The following is an 18,389-nucleotide window of genomic DNA, read 5'->3' as shown; positions in this document are numbered from 1 at the left end:
CGGTTAAGTCGGGTCGCTAATTAACTACCGTGAGACAATTGAAACTGTAAAACCGCAATGGTTACCTGACATGCTTAGGAGCCATGTCAGACCTTGTGCCTGCTCGATGTTTACATTATTCAATTTTAAATGCAACCCATGCTAATTTCCCAAAATACACTTTTACCGAATCAATGTGCTGAAATATTATATACTAGTGGTTTTATCCGACTTTTTTTACGCTCGGTGTTTGTAATATAAACCGCTTAAACATGGCTAATCTAATAGTAAGCTTTTCATTTAATTTATTTAAATATTCATTTGTTTTTGTTTATATTTAAAGTCATGTATTCTACCATTCAAACCTTACACACTTACATACAAAGTCTCCTTTGAAATTATATATTAGATGTACATATATCAAGGAAACCGTGAAGACGTATCAAACTATAGTGCCGAGCTCACATCACTCAATTCGGTAAACGGACTATTCCGCAAGATGCGATCTTGCGTACGTCACTAAAATCTCGATCACGGAACATCTGGCACTTGAGTTCCCGTTAGTACAATATTTCGCGTGGGTAAATTTCGATTGATGGAGTTTTTGGGTGCCAGCTATTCTGCCCCAAAAAGACGACCTTAAATGCGACCTGTACTCAAATTACTGTATAAACTCTACACACACACACATAGTACCATTCGCAAGTGCCAGAGTAGCAGGTAAACTGAAGCTGGCAACCACGGCACCACGTCAGATAAGTGACTGTCTCGAACTGAATTATGAACTGGTTCCGCTCACCGCGTGGTGAACGGTATAAAGAAACACTTGTTGATTATTGATGAATCACCAACAATACACAAAATGTTTTTTATTTATTTTTTGGTTGGGAGAATGTGTGTGGGGCAGTGCCCCAGTTATATTTACACCCTTGGTACTATTTATTCAAGTGACCAAATATGTGAAATGATACCCTGAAGTATATTTAAAATAGTGAACCACGCCTGCAGTATTTTATTTACACAGTAAGTTACACCATTCTCGCTGCTGGCATTTTACGCATGACTCCTATAGAGGTCATCCGCGGGCAAACGGCTAATATGGTACTTGTGTAGATGTGAATCAGGTACAATTATGTGGGATTTAGTTTTCCAACGTAGAATAATGCATATATGAATGATTAGGTTGGCATGCATGAGTTAAAGAATTGTTAAGTTGTACATGTAAGGCGGTGAACGACAGTTTGTTGTGGCACTCTTTGAAATAAACAATGTTGTAAACCGCCCAACGAGTATCATTTTACTCTACCGCCTATGTCTCCTGACAACCAGATCCTACATTAATGATATCATATTATTTTCGTCGTTTCATTGGTTTCCCCTATTTTGATGCTTGTGTGCGTGCAAGCAGAGTGAAATCCTGCTTTCACATGCCGTCAAATTTCTCCAGTTACAATTGATTAACCCTTTGAATGCTGACGAACACCGATCGGCGTTTTGCCAACAATTACATGAGCTTGAAATACGTCGATAGGCGTTGTTTTTTGTGTATATAAAAAATAAACAAGATTACTACCCGCTAAGCCCTTCCAGGTAGCATTGAAAAAAAAATACAATGAAAATGATCGTTTAAAGGTCTGTTCATATCTAGTCGGCACGTATCGGCAGCAGCAGGAAACCTGCAAGTACGGACAGTATTCTTTAGTACATTATATATATGAATACATATGTAGTCACGCATGAATGCGTGAATGGGGTATGAATGCGTCCATATAGAATATACCAAAGAATACTGTCCAAACTTGCAGGTTGCCTGTTGCTGCCGATACGTGCCGACTAGGTATGGACAGATCTTAATCCGTGTCAATGTTTATAAAGACTGGTTTACACCAGAATTTCTGAATTTATAACCATAGCAGAATTTCTCGATGGAAATCCCCAACTGCTAAGTATTTTTTTAGATTGTGGCTTGGAATTTAGATTGTGAGCATTACATTTAAACAACAATGAAGAAGATCGAACTAGTTTTGGAAAAATACATTAATTAATATACTTCTTTTGTTTATTTTATATTGTTGCAAAACACATATATTAAAGAGTCTAAACACACCTTTCCTCGGCGGTAGTTATCTAGGGTTTGTTTGGATTAGCTACAATTTTTATACCTGTTTTCTATTGGATTTCTAAATAATTCCAGTTGGAAATGTTGGCGAAACTTTCAGCTTTGCGGGCTTTCAATAGAAAAGACGTCAGCACTCAAAGGGTTATACCCAGAGAAATTTTATATTATTAGAAGTGGCTTTAGGCGTCATATTGTTGTCAAGTGACGATTGTCCACAGACAATGCAAAATAATTTTAGCATCAGTCATATTTGATGCTTGGTGCTCGACGTTTATCCGATAAAAACTTCTCTGTTTATTTATATTACTCGCAAAATGGGCAAGCATCAGTAAAAATTGCACAATGCATTTAAAACACACACAATAAACAACATGGGATACATTTTTATAAGTAAATTGATCCGATTGTATTCCGTGCGTTGTAGCGTATTTATAGAGACGTACCGCGTAATATTGACAATAATTATGTATTCGTAAGGACCCTTCTATTATTATTACATGTATCTGGTTATACCCCTCTAATGAGTTTTCCCGAACTCGACACCAGTTTCATTGCGATTTTTAAGCTTGAATAAGGGCATTTTAAAAAATATTCGCAAAAATCATTAGTCAAGTTTTCGAGAACAAATTAATAAATATACATATTTATTTATGAGACCTTTCAATTACATATGTATGTATTTACATATACTAAAGTGAACTGCATTAAAGTCGCTCTCGACTTCAGAGACTTCAGAAACCCAAACATATCATACACATACATACATATACACATATTTTCCGACCTTGAATATAAAACAACATAGCGTTGACCTGTTATGCCATCCCTGGTCAAAATACGACACACAATTAGAGAACAACGGCTCAAATAAAAAGCATAATACCATACGTAGTACGCTTTCTGACCGGCTTGTTAGCGCGCAATGTCAATAAATCGCAGTTATGGCCGAACACACGTTGACTCTCGGCCATAATATGATCGCATTTCGTATAATGAAGACAAAGGGGGTAGAAACCCCATACATTACATATACATACATACATATGCCGGCATTAGAACCCCATTCTCGGGGGATACCTTACCATTTTCTCGTAATCGCGTGTCTTTACGTAAGACCTTTGTTTCAAGTCTAGTTATTACATAAATATAATACAAAAGAAAAAAAAATACCTAAAAAAATCGATAGAGCCGCCGCAAATTGTAACCGGCTGTTGAACTCGAATAGTCCAGGTCCAGTGGCGGTGCCATTTTGCTAATACAATTATTTATAGCGCGTTGCGCGACACTGATCTGCATACGTCCGGATTAACGGCACTTTCCCGATATAGTTGACTATTTTTAATTGTAAACAGACTTAGTGTTTCGACACACTGTTCGCGAAACTAACTATAATGACTGTAATGTACATAATATTGAAAATCGCTTTATATATATGTACATATTTTTTTTTATACCAGGAAGGCCTAACAGGTAACCCCAATACGCCTCCCTGGCTAGAAACATTGTACATTTGATACATGTATTATACAAAGTAAATACATATCAATTACATCCGTAGAGACATCTATGGTCAAATATGTAAATTTGCAGAATTTTTTAAACAATTCAGTGAAATTCATATCAATTAACATCCGCAGAGACATTTATGGTTAAATTTGTAAATTAGCAGCATTTTCTACAATTCAGCGAAATCCAAGATTGGTGATTTCCAAGATTTGCGAGAAAATGGTTAAGGTTGCCAATTTGTTGGAACTGTTTCAATGAAAACCAGATAAATTGACAAACTATGATAGGAAACGATCGACCTGGACTCATAAATCCAAGGTCTGACCAGGAGAAACTTGTGGGATATGAACCCGTGACCACTTTGTTCAAAGCATTATAGTCTATTCTGCTGCACATAAGTTTTTTTAGGTTTGGATGAAAAGCTTTCCTACTTGTTCCAACATTAAATCGTCATCGTCATCGCCCAGCCTTGCAAATATTACATCGATGACTTCAAATATCGCACTCCGTAGTCCTTCTCGCAAAAATATTGATGCGAATAACAGTTGTGAAATACTAATAAAAATATTCAATCTATTAAATAACCCTTTTACGATCACTTATTCACATATGTGTGTATGTACATATGTATGTATGCTGCCTTTCCGAAGGGGAAATATGTCATTTTAACATTAGCCATTTTGCATGTAGATTTGTAGACTTTCCAGGGCCATACTAAAAATAAATCAATATATTTATTATAAATGTATAACATAAGGGAAAACATATTTTTTCAGTGTTGCAATTCTCCGAACATTAAAACTTTCACAGAAGCTTCCTAGTTACAAAAGTCATGTAGCATTCTTGTTTTATTTTCCTGAAATAAAGTTTGTCTGTGTTGAAAGTGAACACTTTCAATATATCGAGACAAAAATAGTGACACTTGTTATCCGCCTATATAAGGACATGTTTCAGATTTAATGGCGTTCACACAAATAATGACATTACAAACTATTTTTGTTATTAAGAAGAGAGTTTGGTGCAAGTTATACGACACTTTGATTCAAAAATTCAATGTCGACTGATTGAAAGTGTGTCATGATAGAAAAATATGACGATTTATCACATCTGTGTACTAAAAGTAAAACAATAGCGCTTGATAGGTCATAAAGAATTCACAATCATTAAACACGATAGATTGACAGCTATTGTGATGAAGGAAATACAAATACGATAGCATTTTACAACCAATGTTCGAATATATATTCAATATCGCAAATTGCGCAATTGAATTTTACGCAATAAACCAAGTATCCAAGACCCAATCTAAATATGTATGATTTCCTTCGCCCGAGATGTTTCAAGCAGATTAGTCGGAATCAGGAAGTTGCCAAGGAAATAACACCCATATTTGAGTAAGTATACAGGGTAGATTCGATCGATCGACATTTCGGGCAATGAGGGGGAAAACGATCGGATCATCAGACTACCGGTTTTTCCGCTTTTCACTCGCCCGATGAAATCCTTGATTCGCGAGGTCGAATTTCACAATTGGAAATATTTATATATATAAATAAAACCGCACGCACAATATGCGTATTAAATTCGCAAGCTTCACATCGACCATGAGAGGATACTATGAGGGTCAACTGTCACAATTTCGATCTCAATGAAACGGTCCATTCAATTTTCTCACAAGTAAGAAAATACTGAACGACTCAAAACGAAATACCACATATGAAGAAAGTAAAGATAATTACTTCAAGGAAACAAAATAATTGAGTGCGATAATATTTTAACAAAAATTTGTATTTCGGTCGATAGGGAAAACAGTGCAATAAACAATATATGTATATGTATATAGATAATACAAATGAAGAAATAAATATTATAATAATAAATATGTCATAATAAATAAATAATTAATTAATTAGTCAATTGACAAATAATTTATGGTGGTCGTTATAGCAGTTTCATCCATCGAATATACAGTAAAAAATGGATATGAGTAGTCGCGGCAGCAAGAATATTATTTATTTATTTATACAGGTATACACCCATTTTTATTGACACGACATCTACTATCACCATTGTATGTACATACATATGTACGTATCATTCGAGACCAATTACAAACATTATAATGTGGTGCATTAGGGACTCCTGTAATGCCACATCATCATAATAATCATCATAAAGACAAGTATTGATAAATTTTTGCAGTATTTTAAATATCAGCAAATTATGAGATGCTGTGAACTCAAATTTTGCGATAAATCGGACAGGATTGCCAATTTGTTGGAACCGTTTCCAATGAAATCAGATAAATTAGCAAAATTTGAAAGCAAACGGTTGACCTTGGAGTTGCATATCCAAGGTCTGGCCAGCAATAAAGGCAGGGATAGAACCCGTGACCACAAAGTCGAAAGATTACATCCTCACCACTGATGTTGCTGGTTAATAATAGTTTGACGATAATGAGACACGATAATGTAGGGAGGCCGTTTTCAACCTGAGGGTGGCCTAAAATTGAGTAGCCCGAAGAGAGCACGTTAGCAGTTAAAATTTAAAAGGTATCATAAATTTTAAATTTTAAACAGCTAATAATGTGTTGCAGGTGAAAATCTAATCTATAATTTGGAAAGAGACTTTGTATGTATGTATCCTTGGTTGTTCGTTCGTTCGTAGATCTTTGACGTCATCGAACAAATGTTTTGATTTATTTTTTTTTCGATTCATAGGCGCCGATTCGATTTTTTTCGATTCAAAGGATTTGAAGTCCTCGCAGGGGGCGCAGCCCCATGGCCAGCCATATATATATATATATATATATATATATATATATATATATATATATATATATATATATATATATTTTTTTTTTAATAAAATGTTTACTATTAGATTATTCATGTTTAAGCTGTTTATATTACAAATACCGAGCGAAGCCGGTAATACAGCTAGTTATATATAAGTAGACGAATTTTATATCGAACAAAAGTACTTTTGATTTAATTTGTTTCCAATAATTTCAAGTAGGTATTATCGCTTGGATTAAAGTGGACTTTAGCGTGTCGCAATCATATTACTTATAAATGTGATTTTGCATATAAATCTGCGTATTTACAGATTTCATTGCCAACCAGTAGTCACCGAGCGAACGAGTCCAATACATTAATATAACAAATTTAAAATATGTATTAATTCCGATCGGAATTCTCTCTCGGCGAATGACAATCGGGGTGTTTCATCGCCATGGCGAAATGCGTTCGTGCGAATATTTTCGAAGTCGACCATGAAATATTTGACCTTAATGATAAATAAATATACATATGTTTATAATATATGAGAAAATAAACCTCGAATCGAGAGATGTGGTCTCATTGGGACGAGATGAAGGCCAGCTGATCATTTGCACGGCGCGGATGAAGGTCGGTGACAATCGGTTATGTCTACGTGATGTAATGATATCGATTGAAAAAATAATCACCAAAATCGGAACAGATGAGTAACTTTAGATTTTTCAAGTAGATGAGATGATCAATCTCACAGAATATGGAATATCTTATCATTATTTCCTGCAAGGCATTTTTTTTTTTAATTATATTTTCCCATGATGCCACTACGGGTTTCCGCTGAACGACACTTATTATTATTAAACTTGTATTTGTATATACATATATAAAATTACAGATTATAAATTTGAAATCATATTCAAATTGTAGTAGGTAAGATGATTTCGCAAATTTGATAAGGAACCGTTTCAACAATGAAATCAGTTAAATTGGCAAACTCTGATGGGAAAAAATACGACATGGAGTAGCAAATATCCAAATCTGACGAGCAGCATTACAGAAATACTTCCGAATAAATCCTTTTCATTCGAGTGCAACTCAGAGCTTGAACCCGGGAACCTTTTGGTGATTAGCATTAAAGCAACCACCGAGCTATGCTGCTGGCTAACGAAGATATGATGAATTGTAATCACAATTCATGTTATATACCTTGTATGTAAACATAATTAAAATTGCATTCATATCATGCACCCAATACTTAACCGCCTACGCAGAGTATGCACAGGTTTAATGAAAATGATTAATATGAACAAATCAATACTCATTAAGAGCGAATGAATATTTACATACATACTCAATACCCGCAGATTAAGAACAAAAGTGTAACAACAAAAAGGGGTTAAAAATCAAACACAAAGTAATTCATCAAAGCGATCCGTTATTTTTGACAAGTACCTACAAAGACTGCTGGTACAATACCAGACTGAAAACAAAATAAATCGTAGGTGTGAAAAAAATGTGAAAATGGAGATGGATGTAATTAAGAATGACAAAAAAAATTGACAAGTAAGTTCAACCTTCGAGTTGTTCCACATCTATGATCTGTTAGTTCACATCAGTCATGGGATCTATCGATTTGCCAGCTTCGACTAACGGTCACGCCGAAACCGGGTCTCGACACATATACATATCCAGCATAGCCAAAATTTAGAAAAAAAGTAGTACACAAGTACGTGACTGATCCATCACGTAGGTATGTACGCACAAAATTAAAAATTACCTACGTAATAATAGGAAATTGCTAAATTGTTACACGAAACGAATCGATAAATGTGGTACGATGCTGTTTTTCTGCAAAGCAGGATCGTTTTAGGTTTTTTTTTATTATTGGAAAAATTATGCGTTGTCATTTATATGCGGTTGTACACAAATAATTGAGCGCACGAATACTTTGGACACGGTCGAAATTTTCAGTGTTAAGTTCACGACTTTATAAATGTGTCAATAGTGTTTGTCTATTACGAAATCCGTATCTACGTAATATCAACAAATATTTGCTCGTCTAAATCTCGATTTTATTCAAGGATTCTGCAGCATACCAGATTGAGGCGTATGGGATATATTTTTTTTGCAATATCAAGACATGGTCAAGTTTCACAAACACGAATTGAGGTCCATGTTGTTATTTTTTAAAGAAGTCCCACAAGGTAATGTGTTTACACCAAGCGAACAAATACCGAATACGAACAACTTTTTTTTGATTTTTGTTGTTGAATACAAATATGGAACATACATACATTTGTACATATATACGTCGCAATTCTCTAATCCTAATTCGACAATCGTTGATCCAGTTTGAATACTCTTATAGAAAGAAAGGACTACAAGTTTTTTATACAGGATAAAGTGAATACATTAATATTATTTATTGAAGTAATGAAGGAACCATTCTATAATGAGGAAGAAAAAATGTACGAATTTGAAAAATAGAGAAAGGGACATTATATGCCTTTGAAACATGGCCGTAAGACGTACAAACGTCTCCATCCTCAAATGGCTGGCAGTTTCAGAGAAACTCTCTAAAATATCTATAAAAAGGATTCTTTCTTACTTTGGCCATATTGCTAGGAAGAAAGTGGAGAGTCTCCCACAAGATGGTCAGAGAAAATCAAAGATGGGCTTGTTCTTAAACATTGCATTTATTTTGGAGGAATCGATATGAGTCTACCTAATGCCCTATGCAAAAATAACTACGACCCTCAACATTGAGTAAAACCAGAAGATGTTTGTCGTAGCCATGGACCGCAAGACGTATGAACGTATCCATCCTTAAAGAGCTGGTGATTTCAGAGAGACTCCATAACATGTAGATAAAGAATTCTTTCCCACTTTGGCTATGGATAATTTCGATAAGCTGGTAGTCACCAGAACACTAGAGGGAAGGTGAGCGAAAGGACAGTCTCCAACAATATGGTTCAACAATTCAAAAAACACTCTTCAACAATTCAAAGAACTGACGGGGTCGTCCCTAAGCACACCTTATCTTGGTACATGACTGGGAGAAGTGGAGACGTATTTTTTAGCAGATTTAAGATGACAAAAAATGACTACGACGCTCAGCATTGAGCAAAACGAGAAAGAAGATTATCAATCAGTTTTTGGGCAGCAGCGTAGCCAGTGACATGTAAAAAATGCTAAGGGTATTTGACCATACTTTCATTGAAATAATAAACTGAAAAAAAAAACAACACAATCCATGTAAAAATATGTTACAGGTCCAAGTGTTCACTCTGGTTCGTTCGTGAACATACTAGTTTGTTCATACACGAACTATTGGTTTTAGCTTAAGTGCTATAATTTGAGAGTTATCTTCAGATAGACTCACCAGGGGACACATGAAACTTTTAGCTGTTAAAACCTTAGAGATGTCAAAACGCCAACAAGTATTTAAAAGGGAAATCCTATAGAAACCGCATGAAAACGTTGCTTCAATTCCTGTTTCATTTTTAAAATATTGCAACCCAGGCTAAGTATGTATATGTACATATGTATATTGGAAGATAGAGGAGGGGGACAAACTATTGAGAATACTTACACTTATGCCTAATAGTTTGTGCAGAAATAAACTAGTTCATTTGTCATTTTTTTTCTTTTGTGTACACTATAACTGGCCAGATTAGTTCGTGTATGAACAAACTAGTATTGTCATGAACGAACGAAATGTACACTTGGATATGAACTATGCACATACATATGTATATAAATAGTATCATAAATTCTGTAATTCATATGCATGACCTACAAGTAATTTACTACACATATTATGTATGTGACTTTTTCACGGAAAATGCAAAATAAAATTCGACAAAATTGCGCAATAATTTGCAACGGGTATTTTCACATTTAATAGTTTATTTGACATTTTGAAACATTAACCTCGATCAACAATACTCGTAATACATACATATGTACATACATATGACAACACAAGGACGCTCATAGTATATGCAATGCACATGTAATATATTATAATATAGCATACATATAAAACGAATAATAATATGCATCAACGGACAAAAAAAAATTAAACAAAATAAAATGTCAATACACGCACTTGATCTCCTAAATATATCAATTACAATATTATTCGAATCGGGAGTGTATTTATGCACCGCATTTTATTGTTGAGGTCAACAGTTGTACATACATATGTAATTTGCGATAGAAATCAAACGATTCCAATAACAAAGAACAAGTTGCACTTTCAATAAATCGCCTCGTTTAAATCGACTTGGGGTCAAATTGTTACCTAGGATCGTCATTGGAATAAATTACGATCACTGGAATTCTATAATATATGTATGTATCTCACACGTAATAGTATGTTTCAAGTCTTTAGTCTTTAGAATATGGGTTATACATACATGTGTATGTATGTAAAGAAATATTAAGCGATTTTATCTCTTCATCTGATAAGCGTATCGGTTTGGAGCAGTTAGTGTGAAGATTTACTTAACTTAAATTCGTACTTAAAAAGTATAGTGATTTACGATGCGTTGTCGTGTTAAGATTGTCTTATCGTGTGATAAACCTGAACAATGTGTGTCACATAATAATTAAGATTACAAAAAAAGTGTAATGTATTTAATTGCAAACTCACCAGCTTCAGTTCTGTGGCGAAATAGGAGTTATCTGAAAAAATAAAAAAAATAAAAATATTTAAAAAAAATAAAGGAAGAGTATAAAAAGGTATATAGTATAAATAAAAAATAAAAAAAAAATAAAGGCAGAGTACATATGTACATATCCCAATTTCGCAAGTTAAGGACGCAGACACTTTTTATATGTATATGTTTTATATACATATGTACAAAAAAAAACACTAGCACGCCTGATCTATGCTATGGTGATGCAAGCCAAAACTCACCCATTGGAGTGTTTTTGGTGATATTTTATCATTGTATTGACATAAGTGTGACAGTGATCGATAGCGGTGATTCTCGTATTTGAAGAAATGTAGGAGAAAGTTGCCGAAACAATCATAAGAATTAACAAAGTCATGCCGTGCCGTATGATTATGTATATATGTACTTTAACGCTTAAAGGTCTAGTGCAAGTCAACAACCCGGCACAGAAGTGCACGGAAAATGCTGCTTCTATGCATACTATACAGCAGCGCACGTTTAGACTTGTTTTGGCCAAGTGCGAAGCAAAATCGGCTTTACAGAGCGCGATGATGAGGCGCAATATTGCTTGCGTTGTGTCGACTAGTCAATATAATCTCAATATGATGTTTCTGAACATATTCAAATGCGCATGCGCACTTTCGTTAGTACGCGTGTACTCGCTATTCACATGGCTGTATAATAAATATATATTTATTTATTGAACATATTTACTTACATATATGTAAAACCCAATGCGCCTTCTTGGCCAATTAAAAACACCGATAAAATTTTATAGAGTCATTTTACAGAACATCATAGAAACATTTGTGGATAAATGTTGACAACTTTTAATAAAATTGCATTTTTGCAGGATTTTTTTTTATTAATGTACAAATTTGCAGCATTCTATAAATAAGCGAATTCGAGATACTGTAAACTCGAATTTTGCAAGAAATGGGACAGGTTTGCCAATTTGTTGGAAACGTTTTAATGAAATCAGTTAAGTTGACAAACTCTGATACGAAACGATCAACCGTTATGGAGTCACATATCCAGGGTCTGCCCGGCAGCATACCCAGGGATTAAACCCGTGACTAATCATTGATTTATGCGTATAGATATAACCACATATGTACATATTACGAAACATATGAATGTGTCCATATATGTAGAATGTACCAAAGAATAATTTTCGTACTGTTGTTTACGTGCAGCCATTATGAACAAACCTTTATTTTATTTCTAATTTTATAACAATTTTCATCTTGCTTGTAATGAAACCGGGTTGATTTCGGACATATCTTGAAGAGAAAATCGAGAAAATCGCCGAAATTTGTTTCGCATTATTGAGACAGCCGTTTAATTGGGCCAAAGTGATCTAACTCTAATTTGTCCCAGTTAACCGGAGATGGTATGCTGCGATTTGATAGATGTGTTTACAAACATAAGTACATACATAATACCAAGTGAACATATAATCGTAAAGATCAAAAATCAGGACCAAAAATTGTTATATCAATATGATAATACATAAACAATCAATATGATAAATTGAATTTTTGATCAAAAAATTATAATCTGTATTGGACTATTTAATAATCAATTCTGATTTCAAAAGACTGAATATTATATCATCGTTAATTTATTAATACCTCAATTGTTGTACGTATGTGCATAACTATTTTACTCGACTATTTTAAATATCAAACAATATTGTGTAATGAAATGAATTAAATATAAAATTTATTTTCCGGATACGTCAATTTAATAAACAATAAAATAAAGAATTTCAAATCGGTTGCCACATTACTTTAATTTCTTTTTAGACCATAAACCTAAATAGATATACATACATATGTACCAATTTCACAAGGAAATAATTATCAATTATAATAAAAGTTAATTTAGATCACATGAATTATCCAACATGTGTACGTAATATATAACATTTCAAAATTACATTTAAAAAAATGATACATTAAAATTCACGTTATAATTGACGCAAATCTTAAATGATCGAAATTCGGTTCGAGCGTGTGATGATGAAAACACAGTTACTTGTTATATTTGTATAATGTGGATATAATTGGATCAAAACGATGCAATCAATTATATACCATATGCCCTTAACCGTGACAACAAACCGCTACAATCCGAAAATCACAATATGTACGTATATGTAATATGTTGTTAAAATTGCACGAATCGTATGTATGTATATAGATATACATAATTGCACGCGTAAACGATTATAAAGTGCGTTTAATCACATTAATAAATATTCATGAAAAAAAAATTGAAAAAAGTAGGTCAAGTGAAAGTGTATTAACCGTATAATTAATGTAAATTGTGTTGAAAAAAATCTCATAAATAAAATTTTTGAGTGTGGCGTGCGACCGTTGAACCCTAAAAGAACCGGAATTGTCGACAAAGTACGGAAGTCACAATTGTAATGAGTTTTTTTTTTATTATTATAAGTCATTGGTGACATAGCGTTGAAGGTGAGTGTATGAAAATTGACGTGGAAGAGATTAAGAAATACGTCGGCTACGACTTTATTTATGTTATTATAATTTATTAGTAGTGCTACCCGGCTTCGCTCGGTTCCACTTTTGATGATCTCTTCCGTTTTAGCACGGATATAATAAAAGTAACGTGGAATGCAGTCTAGTAGTGAGAATTCCGTTGAACCATGAAATAAATCTTTCTTTTTTTTTTTATTAAATTTATTTGAATCGAAAAAATGAATATTATTTAACGATCGACTAATCACAAACATCTTTGCCCAATCCAACTAATTTGATGATTTTGCTGAAACGATTTTGATGATAAATAATTTGAAAATTTTTGGCGAATTACAAACGCCGCTTCGGTTTTATATACAAGATTTTATTTAATTATACTAGCTGAACCCGGCATGCGTTGCAATGCCACAATAACGCATGCAATTCCCGTTCTCGTTCCCGTTCCGATTTCCGTTCTCGTTCCGGTTCCCGTTCCCGTTCTCGTTCCTGTTCCCATTTGTCGGAAAAACGTAGGCAGCGAACACATTTGAAATTATTCAATTATTTGTTTATTTTACCCTAACAACGGATATCGCGACGCGAAAACATTTGAAATTATTGCGTTGTAATGCCACTCATTCCCATTTTTCCCGTTTCCGTTCCCGTTTTTGGCCGATTTTTTTTCACAGTAAGCTTCTCGGACATGCATACAATAAATTCTGAAAGTTCCATCGTACAATAATAACGCATGCAATTCCCGTTCCCGTTCCCGTTGCTCGATGCGTTTCGATAAGTGAATGTTGCAGTTTCAAATTAATTCTTAATAATCAAATTAAATTATAGTAAAGTATAGGAACGCATACGTGACAGACAGACAAACATTGATTTATATACATATGTAGGATTGTCATGAGTGGTACATAATGTCAGGTTGGTATGAGTGGTACGTAATGTAAGCGTTGGCATGCGTGCGTGCAAGTTGGTTACCAACGTAAACATTTCCTTAACTACACGCTGGCGCTTCATACTTTCGCGTCGATAAAATCGTAATTACGAATATGATTATTAAGAGGTTTTATCACGTGTTTTTTTCACAGTAATCTTCCCGCACATGCATACAACAAATCCTGGTCGGTTTAGTGGTTTAGGAGCCTATTCGAGACAGACAGACAAACATTGATTTTTATATATACATATATATATATATATATATATATATATATATATATATATATAATATATATATATATATATATATATATATATATATATATATATATATATATATATATATATATATATATATATCATCATTTACAGCCATTCGCCATCCACTGCTGGATGAAGGCCTCTCCAACACGCTTCCACTCGTCTCTGTTTTGCGCAACACTCATCCATCTCATTCCGCACATTTTCCTAATTTCGTTCACCCATCTTCCTTGCGGTCTTCCTTTTACTCTTTTGCCTTCTCTCGGGTACCATTCAAGCACTTCTTTTGTCCACCTTTCGTCCATCCTCCTAGCTACGTGACCCGCCCATTGCCATTTCAATCTCTTCACTCTATCCACTATGTCCACTACCCTTGTCATATTTCTCACCCACGTGTTCCGCTTCCTGTCTTTCCTCGTTATGCCAAGCATACAGCGTTCCATACTTCTTTGAGTGCATTGGATTTTATTTTGCATCTTGGCGTTCAGTGTCCAAGTTTCACATCCATACGTCATCACTGGCAAAACGCATTGATCAAAGATCCTTTTCTTCAGGCAGAGTGGCATTTTTGATTTAAAAACAGCATTCATCCGTCCAAATGCACTCCACCCTAATTTCATACGTCTCTTTATCTCTTCATTTTTACTACCAGACATGTCAATTATTTGACCTAAATATAAATAATTATTTACTACTTCTACTGGTTTATCATCTAAGGGGATGCTATCAGGCATGCAATAACTATTGAACATTAGTTTAGTCTTATCTACGTTAATTTTTAATCCTACTTTTCTACTTTCCCTGTCCAGCTGTGTTAGTCTGATAAGTAGGTCAGCTGAATCACGAGCTACTAAAACTATATCGTCTGCGAACCGAAGGTGACTCAAAAAGCGACCATTGATGCTTACTCCGGCTGTATCCCAATCCAATTTCCTGAAAACTCCCTCAAGCACCGCATTGAATAACTTGGGCGAGATTGTATCTCCTTGTCTTACTCCTTTTCCTATGCTAAATCTATCTGTACCTGAAAAAATTTTAACCGAAGCTGTGGCATTCTTATATATTAGCCAGCAGCGTGGCTCGGTCGTTAAGCTTCTGCTTAACACTGAGAGGCGCCGAGTTCGATCCCTTGAGCTGACCTCGATTGAAAAGAATTTTTCTGAGTATATCTGTAATGCTGCTGGTCAGACCAGGATTTGTGACTCCTGGTTGATCGTTTCCTATCAGAGTTTGCCAATTTTCTCTGATTTCATTGTTGAAACGATTCCCGATTAAAAATTGGCTAAAAATCCTTCCTACCCACCATGTCACCACTATTTGAGTATGATTAATGTAAATATTACAATAAAAATGTATGTACAATTCATAGATGTCTCGTTAATTGTCGAGTTTAAGTCAGTGTCTCGTAATTTAGCGACTTATGTATATAATAAAAAATGCTGTATTGTTTGTAATTTGGCCAGGAAGGCGCATTGGGGTTTACCTGTAATGCCTTCCTGGTATGAAATAAAAAAAAAAAAAAAAAAAAAAAAAAAAAAAAAAAAAAAAAATATTGCAGCTAACAGTCCCACATAGGGTTCCGGCACTCCCTGTGTTTTTAGAGCGTTAAGTACTGCATTATGACTAACTGTATCGAAGGCTTTCTCATAATCGACGAAACCTAGGCACAATGGCCGTTGATATTCGTTGGCGCGCTCGATTAGTTCGCCAACTACTTGGAGGTGGTCCATTGTGCTGAAATTTGCCCTAAACCCTGCCTGCTCTATAGGTTGGTTCTCGTCGAGGATATTCTTCAGCCTTTCTGTAATAACCTTCGTGAAGAGCTTGTAGACCGCTGAAAGTAGACTAATGGGTCGGTAGTTCTTGATATCGCTTTTGTCGCCTTTTTTGTGTATTAAAATGATAGTTGCGTTATTCCATCCTTCTGGTATAACTTGGTTCTGGATGCATTTGCTGAAAAGCCTAGCTAAGATATTAATTAGGGGGGGGCCGCCACATTTTAGTAAGTCAATGGGAATATTATCTTCCCCTGGGGTTTTACCGTTCTTTGCAGTTTTTAGCGCGGCCTCTACTTCGCTAGGCAATACTGCAGGAACCCTTTGGCCGTGTGTCGATTCCAGAGCGGGGAATTGGCCGTTGTCGTTCTCGTATAGTTTTGCATAGAACGTGTAAACTCTGTCTATGATTTCTTCTCTATTCCTAATTATTACTCCGCTCTCTGATCTGATTGCGATCATTTGGTTTTTGCCTAAGAAAAGATCCTGTTTGCACTTTTTCAGGCTACGGTTATTCTTAATGGTATTTTCTATTAGCTTGCTGTTAAAATCCCTGACATCCCTGACTATTCTCTTTTTAATTTCCTTATTTACTAGATTGTATTCTTGCTTATTATTATCCCTATCTAAATTCCTTTTATGCTTAATTAGGTTTTTTGTTTCCGCTGAAATTTTGCTTAATTTAATCTGTTTCCTGAATCCACCTAATTTCTTACCTGTTGAGGTTAGAACCGAACTAATTACAGTGTTCAATTCCTCGATGTCTGCTTCTGGGTTTAATTTCCCGTATCGATTTCCAAGTTCGAGTTCGAATTCCTTTTTCCTAGACCTTAGTTGAGCGAAATCTGGAGAGTTACTGCATCCTTTTATTAATTTCCTACGTTCGCAATTTATATTAATGGCCATCTTGGCACGGACTAATCTGTGATCGCTACCTATATATATATATATATATATATATATATATATATATATATATATATATATATATATATATATATATATATATATATATATATATATATATATATATATATATATATATATATATATAGATCTCTTTATTTAACATATATATTTATGTATGTATGTATGATATTGGAACAAGCGATGTTGTTAATTTTAACTAAAATTTGCATACAATTCCGTCGATTTAAAATTGAAATGGTGCCCAACCCAAATTTGTACGTTGCTTATGTTGTTTGCGGTCTGAAAACACGTTAAAAACATTAAAGATTTGAAATTCCAAAAAGTAAATCTTAAAAAAATACATATATGTATATACATATGTATAGCTGTAAGTCAAATTTAATGAATAGAACAATTAATTAACACTGTGTGTATGTTACAGTCCAAGTGTACACTTCGTTCGTTCATGAATATACTAGTTTGATCATACACAAACAAATCTGGCCAGTTATAGTGTACACAAAAGAAAAAAAAATCACAAACGAACTAGTTCATGCACAAACTTTTAGGCATAATTTTAAGTATTCTCAATCATTTGTCCCATCCTCAATGTATGCACATATATATGTACCTATACATTCATATGCTAACCATGGGTTGCAATATTTTGAATATTAGCGGAAACGGAAATTATAGTTACATTGTCATGCGGTTCCATAGGATTTCCATTTTAAATACTAGGAGTTTTGACATCTCAAAGGTTTTGATAGTAAAAAGTTTCATGCGAAACCTGGTGAGTCTATTTAAAGATAACTTTTAACTGTCACAGGTTTTACATTCCAAATTGACCCTTTTTCATTTTAAATTGACCCCTTTTCAATGTCAATTTGAAATGAAAAAAGGTCAATTTGTAATGAAAAACTTATATTCCTTTAATTAAAACCAAT

At 34.2% G+C, this 18,389-nt stretch overlaps 1 protein-coding gene across 1 annotated transcript in view; it reads right to left on the bottom strand.

Annotated features, from left to right (window-relative positions):
- Window positions 1–18,389, bottom strand: part of LOC143913737 (very long chain fatty acid elongase AAEL008004-like) — a 77,596-nt gene that overhangs the window by 18,275 nt on the left and 40,932 nt on the right. The window contains exon 3 of the mRNA XM_077434846.1: window positions 11,039–11,070. The gene's annotated coding sequence lies outside the window, so the exon portion shown is untranslated. The remainder of the gene's footprint in view (window positions 1–11,038; window positions 11,071–18,389) is intronic.

The sequence above is a fragment of the Arctopsyche grandis genome, chromosome 1 (genome assembly GCF_051622035.1).
Source record: "Arctopsyche grandis isolate Sample6627 chromosome 1, ASM5162203v2, whole genome shotgun sequence".
NCBI classification, from domain to species: Eukaryota; Metazoa; Arthropoda; class Insecta; order Trichoptera; family Hydropsychidae; genus Arctopsyche; species Arctopsyche grandis.
This window is presented reverse-complemented; position numbering and strand designations above follow the sequence as displayed.